Source organism: Lygodium microphyllum, chromosome 25 (assembly GCF_053477565.2).
Source record: "Lygodium microphyllum isolate KBCC chromosome 25, Lygodium_microphyllum_v1.1.10, whole genome shotgun sequence".
NCBI classification, from domain to species: domain Eukaryota; kingdom Viridiplantae; phylum Streptophyta; class Polypodiopsida; order Schizaeales; family Lygodiaceae; genus Lygodium; species Lygodium microphyllum.
In genome coordinates, this window is record NC_141159.1 from 75,277,172 (window position 1) to 75,283,335 (window position 6,164).

A 6,164-nucleotide genomic window follows, 5' to 3' on the forward strand; every position below is an offset into this window, starting at 1 on the left:
GAAAAGTACTATCCACCAAAGGAGTAATGAAAGTAATCACCATGGGAAGAAGGTTTGGTGAAAGATGGCTCGTTGAAAGAGAGAAAAATCCAACAGCTTGGGGGGCAAAACTCCCAAATTACTGGGAAGACAAGGTTGAGGAGGTACCCCACATGGTGAAAGGCTACGAATCCCAACCTAAGTGGAGGAGGAGTCTGAAATAGCAACATGGATGCATGGATGTTATTTTTTGGCTCCCTACCCTTCAAATGGAATGACCTGACCTATCTACCATATCCTCAGAGGGTGGGAGTAGATTTTGACCCTGACATCCATGGCTGATATGACTTTTCTAAGATCTACAATGCCAATGCTACAAAACCAAAGGACGCGCTCACCTTCTCAAAACAAGATCTATGGGACTCCATGGCCCATTTCCTAATGGAATTCTTCTCTTGCCCAGACCTTTCCTTTGTAACAACATGTAATTATATTAGATTACTTAGGACTCTCCTCAAGAAACCCCTTGTACTAGTAGAGTACCATCTTCCACCGCTCTTTTTTTACATTAATGCAGAAATAGATGGGTGCATCATGACTCAGGTAATGCTGTGTACTGCTTTACTCCCATCCTTTTACATGGCCCTCCTTGAGGACATGAATGACAACCACTTCACCAACTGTAGCCATCCATTCTTGTCCACCGCACCTCTCCATGTTAGAATAGGCCAAAAAGGGTATATGCTAAGTAGGCACTTCCTCAGTAAATTATTAAAGCCCTCAACCTTTATTTTAAAAAAAGAGAGAATTAGAAGAAGAGGAAGAAGAAGAAGAAAGAAATAAAGAAAAGAAAAGAAAAAGAAAAAGAAATCACATGTAGCCACCGCAAGTTGCACATCGATCACAGTCACTACATCTAGGGGTTCTCAAGTTAGGTGCATCCGGTGGCCCTGGTAGGCCGGCTCCATCCCTAACCCCCTAGCCTCATTTTAATTCCCCTCTTCATGCTTAGGGTACATCAAGGGTAGGAAACACCTAGGGAGGTAACACTCGCCTATGGTTAAGACCTGTCGCCCTAATGTTGAGATGGCAAGCTCAACACGTGCGGACATTGATGATGGACCACCTGGCTAGATGGGTCTGCATGTCTACACTTAGCACGTTGGTGGTCATTATGATACTCACATGTCCATTGACTTATCACTTATTATATTTAGTTTGTTACACCTACTTACAGCTAGCAAAGCCATAGCGCCAGTCGATTAGTGTAGTCCGTTATGCACTGTTTGACTTAGTAGGCCACTTTCTTTTATATTGTATCTTATCTATACTTTGTGTACATTGTATAGTGTGTGGAAGAAGAAGAAAAAACCAGCAAGAAAACGTTTTGGTATCCATCTCTCTTCTTGTGTTCTTGAGTGAGCTTCCTCTTGTGTATACAGTATGTGTTTGGCGCACAGCTCAAGCAAGTCCCTCCACCACGCGATTCTTGACACCTAAGCCCCCTACATCGCACCTCCCTTATGCACCAATTAGGTCCTCAAGTGTGGGAACTGGCTGGCCAAAGACCAAGCCACTTTTACCCAGGTTAACAAGCCAACTCCTAAGAGTTGTTGCACTAAACAAGTGATTATTGCACTAATTGTTTTAATTTAACTCAACTTAGCCTTCCCTAAAATCTACAACATTGTTTGTAGTAGTCCAACTGCAAAGATTCTAAACTTCAATAAATTATACTGGGCACTAAATTGCTAAACCTAAGATAACTATGGTTTCTCCTCATCTCTCAGAGGCAGCTCCTCATAATGTTCTCCTGCCATGCTAGTGGCAGTTTATCCAGGAAATGTTTTTAATGTTTGACTTTGGAAAGGTTGTTTCAAAAATATAGATCTCTTAGATCTATTTATATATCTCCATTTAAAATTCCTTTTTATGTTTTTCTCCACCTAATTAAAATTAATTCTTTTTATTTGTTTAATTTTAAACAAACATTCAAATCAAATTTTCTGACGTACCATAAACTCCTAAATTTTAATCTCCCTTGGTAGACATTCCCCACTCCGTATATAAATTTCGTCATTGCTTATTAGCTTTTAAATACTTGATTCATTTTGCGAATATAACGTCCTTTCCTTCTTTTCTATTATTAAACATCAACCAGAATAAAACAAGTTCTTCCATACTCTTATGGTTCACATTCATAATTTATTTTAAATTCCCATAGCACCCTTTTAATTTATCAATGAGTCCTAGTAGCCCTCCACTCCATATATTTAAGAAGTTGATTGTAAAATGAATAACATGTAAAAATTTAACATAGATGCTGAGGCTTTTCCTCATGCCATCCAATCATCAAATTGTTTGATTTTATTTTGGTTTTAATTTAAACTAAATTTTATAACTGCAACCTAACATTATAAATCATTATAAAGTGTTGTCAAACTTTGTATTTGTAATTTCCCATGTTTCCTAAATGTTCACACCGTATATAATTTCTCTTATCAAAACTAAAACACCATATCTTTATACAAGCATTTCTTAAGTAAAATATTATTAAATCATTATTTCTTTTCTTTAACCCTTACAACATAAATGCACTAACAAATCAAAGATTTTGTTTCCAATATTTCACTAAGAATCCATAGTTTATATAAGTAAATAACACATTTTACATAAAGGAAAACTATGCCTTTTCCCTACATATAACTCTTCCCTAATTTTTAAATATAACAAAACATCTTTAAAAATCTTAATAGAAATTCAGTAAATTCCCGGACTCATAAGCTTTATAGGAAAAATATCAGAACTTATAAATTTTCAATCAGTAATTTTATAAAATTTTATTTAAGATAATTTTGAGTCATTTTTTAGTGTTTTCGACTGTTTTTTATTTTTAATAAATAAAAACCAGTTCAGATAAATGCAAACAACCATGTAGCATAAGAAAACAGGTTTAAAGACATATTTTAAAAATATTAAACTAAAGAAATTATCATGCCATATCATTTACTTTAGATAAACCAGTTAGACACTTACTTGTAAAACCCGCAGGTCGTCGTCACGTCCTTGGAGACCGTGTCCCGTAGTGCTAAGGAATGTAGTCCACCCAATCGTCTCGAACACAAGCTTTCTACTTTCTCTCTCCTGAGATTTCCAACTTGCCAATTGTTTTATTGCAGTAGGAATGGTTTTTATATGAGTTTGAAGATTAAGCCTTAATTAAAAGCTCAATGGCTATGGCTTCTTCTAATCAAACGTGGTGACAAATGAAGGGGGAGGAGACTAATATGATATCTTGACAATCTATCCACCAAACTGTGTGTGAAGTAGAGCGATTTGAAGCTAGAATATTCTTCTTGATGCCTGCAATCTCAGTTTGAGTCAATCTATTGAAGCTCTAAATTGATCATAAGGGAGAAATCATGGAGAAGAAAAACCATAATTGACATGAGCTTGGAAGATCAACTGAGTTGAATAGACTTCTTGATGCTGTCGTGGATCTCATTTCTCCTTCAACAACACCAATGGAATGGCTAAAAATTTGGCGCCCTCCATCTCTCTCTCTCTCTCTCTCTCTTTCTCTCTCCGCATGAGAGTCAATTCGGTGTTTCTCTGTTGCCCTTAACACTTTGGCGTTCCTGCAGTCATCAATCTTCGTGAATCTTCGGTTGCAAATCGATCGACGGTGGGTGTCCCCTCTCTTTGCTGGTGGAGCAGTGCAAGGAACCGGTTGTGAAGTGCTTTCAAGTGCTAAACCGAATGGATGGGTTTCATAGCACATGATGCAAAGCGGCTGTAGGAGGCGTGATGATTAAAGCATGGATGTAGACCGTCAATAGGAAGGGTTTCCGCCCTGTTGCCGTGGAAGCGCCAATCATAGAAGAAATTAACATTTCTATAATTAAGTGTGGCACCGCAGACCCTGGGCCGATGCTGCTAGTGGTGGTTCCCTCTCTCTTCGACTCTCACCTTCCCTCTTCCCTTTGTGTCCGACATAGTATCGGACGTTAAAGACTCTCCAAGATCAGGATCCGCCATAGCCCTTAACTCATGACCCAAACTTCCCTTTTGTAACCGTCTTTTTTCCTCCTCCCAGGGCCTTGTAATTAGCGCATCCAATTTTCATTATGGTTGTTTTTTTTTTCTTTTCTTCCTTCCTCTCAATCTTAATATCCTCTAACCTTAGAGTAGTCCCCACTATCAAGCATGTAAAGATTTAAGACACTTCTTCTTTCATGCTCTGACCCCAAATTATGCACTTCTCTCTTCAAAACGTGTATATTTTGCACAGATCCTTGAAGAATAGAGTGTTCTCTCTTCAGCTCAGTCAATTTTATTTTTAATAGACGTAACTCATTGAGCCGACACCTATATTGAACTTGCCCTTTGCTAAGTGTCGACTGCTGAATCTTAATTTTTTCATACAGAAGTGATAGTTCTTCATTTCTCCTTATGAGTTGCTCTGTTTTTAAAATTAAGCGTTTCTGCAGAGTTTGAATCTTCAAAATCATCTCATAAGCTGTTGGATCAGTTCCTTCAAGCTGACGCCAACAATGAACATTCAAAGGGTTTTCTAGTTCCTCAGACAAGGCTTTCACCTTCGTTCGTTCTTGAAGTAGCTCTCGCCCCAATGGGCCTTGTACCTCTAAGTGATAGTTACCAAATCCATCTATGTAAGTGACTAGTTTGTTGCTTGAATTCTTCATCCCCCCTACCACCCTGTACATCATGATGTTTAATTTCTTTTGGATATACTTGTGACAAGGTGTAATCCATGGTAGTAATGTATATTATTATTATTTTTTTTGAAATAATAATAAGGATCGTTGAAATATGAAGAGACTACCACATGTGTTGTATAAGAATATTAGTTGATGGGGACCACAATACTTAGTAATCAATCGGAGATAGATCATAATCATCAAGTCATTTCCAAGTAGAAATCTGCCCTACCCCTAACCACTGCATATCTTGGATTGATATTGCAAAATTTCCTTTGGCACCCTTTAAGATGTCACAAGGATAAATTCACCTATGACATAGTGTATCCTTATAACCTTTAACACCAAGAGTACATCCTAGGTGGTACATCCGATCTTCCTTTTGCCAGTAAGTCCCTTTGGATCACATCATCCTTGCCAAGAGTCATCCTCTTGAATCTAACATTCAACACCTCCCCAAAGAAATCTTTCATCAATGATTTAATGATCACCCCTTGATCATCACTACAGTATTACTGTAGACAATAATCACAATCATAATGCTATGCATTCTTCATAAAGAATTTAATCCTTAGGAGGTAGGAGGTAGCATAACTAATGAAATCCTCCATATTGAGATTAATACTAAAAATATCCTATCAACTTGGCAAGACCTTGTCAAGTCTAAAATTCCCCCGAAGACCCCTAATTTATAACAAGGTCTTATCTCCTCTAAGTGATAATAATCCCTACGATACAATTTTAAGTAGTCATAGCTAAGATTCACTAAGTAAACCTATCAAATTTTGTCTAAAACTCCACCTTCCTCCCGTATAAGAACTTTCCCATAGATTCATCTCCTAGCTAGACTGCAAGGACACGGCCTCCAAAGACAGCAACAACGAACACCGCATCTGCATTGAATTCATGTAAAAATTTAGTAATAAGGTGTCAATTGTATACAGTTTTGCCAAAAAATTGTTGCAATAAATGGCATGTTTTAGGTGTTGTCATTCTCCCCCACTAAAATGCGAAGCGTCCTCGCGAGCACAACTACATCACGAACATTCAGCATCACGAACACTGCTACCACGAGCATTGCTATGCAACTTTGAAAGAAAAATATACTCTCCTCCACTTAATTGCGAAGCGTCCTCGCGAGCACAGCTACATCACCTGTATAACCACACATGGACAACTAGTAGACACTGGAAAAGTAGAAAAAATACTTATTTGTGTCATATTAAAATGCAAACAATATAAATGTTTCAATGAAAAGATGTAAAAACTTGTGCAAACTAACATTCTCCCTTACTCACTCTCCACACTGAAATGCATAACAGAGCTTCATCCATTGCATAGAATATACCAACTAGGAAGCTATCTAGAGCCGCTAAACAACAATAATCCCTCTAGGCAATAAATTGCCACACTACTATCCTACTAAAAATATTGCTTCTGAAATAGCATCACTGATAAGGTCGT